This window comes from Quercus suber, unplaced genomic scaffold (assembly GCF_002906115.3).
Source record: "Quercus suber isolate HL8 unplaced genomic scaffold, Cork oak 2.0 scaffold_662, whole genome shotgun sequence".
In the NCBI taxonomy this organism is placed as follows: Eukaryota; Viridiplantae; Streptophyta; class Magnoliopsida; order Fagales; family Fagaceae; genus Quercus; species Quercus suber.
Genome location: NW_027070103.1, coordinates 255,281 through 256,428, shown reverse-complemented (window position 1 = coordinate 256,428; position 1,148 = coordinate 255,281).

The following is a 1,148-nucleotide window of genomic DNA, read 5'->3' as shown; positions in this document are numbered from 1 at the left end:
TGGATACTGTAATCTAAGAGTCTCTCAAAATGTGCCATAAGAAGAACATGTTGTAAGGTTTATTGGGAACAAAAGTTGCAGACTTAAAAAAATATTTTTACCTAATCCATGAACGTTTCTATATTAAAAATAATAATAATAATAAAAAAAAAACTTTTTTTAGGCCAATCATTGGCAGCGTGAAGGAATAATTGGTAGAAGGCATATTATTTGCAAAGGTAGTAGATGAGCACAACATAAAATATTTGCAGCCACCTCTTAATGAGAAAGATCGTAAGTCCATTCACTTAAAGTCTCTCTCTGTCTCTCTCTCTCTCTCTCTCTCTCTCTCTATCTTTTTATCTATATATTACTCAATAATGCAGGCCATGAATAACTAAATACTTAAATTAGTCTTGAAATGAAATAATTAATCTTTCCATCTCTTTCTGTACCTTTTGTTTTTAATACAAATTAGTAAGACTTTTTTACAAATAAGATGCAATTTAACATATTAGTCATCAGGTTTCTAATCAAGAAAACAAGCATTAGGAATTTAGGACACATGAAAAACAATCTAACCATGTGTAACCAATGCAGTAATTAGGAGCTTAACAAAGAAACTGGAATGAAACCAGTCTGCACCATAAACCTGTACCTCAGGTTAAGAGGGGAAAATAAATTTCTATTAATAGAAACGAATCTTAATGTGGCATGGTTTTAGGTGATGACAGGGAGTGGATGTTGACCCATCAACGAAGGAGATAATACCAAACACTAACATGTCAAGAGCAGAGATCAAAATGTACAAGTGGGTTTTGGTCTTGGATTATTATACTACTGTTATGGTTGAAATGGTATGAGCAGAACCTTCAAATAACAATAAAATAAAACTCTCTCCCTCTCTGGAAGGACCTTAGTTGTCAAAAGCAAACTCAATCTTTCCTTTGGGTGTAAAAACATTAAAAAAAAAAACACCTTTAGAACTTTTCTTTTTACCATCTTTTGTGATATAGAACCTTGTCTTATCTCCTATTAAATGTTGAATTTAATGTAATTTTTTTTTTCCTTCTTAAATACTTGTGAAGAGCCCCAAAAAGAACCAATCAGAAAGCACAGGCGGTTAGAAGAGAGAGAGAGTGGAGTAGGAGTCAGTTTTTTAGTGTTCA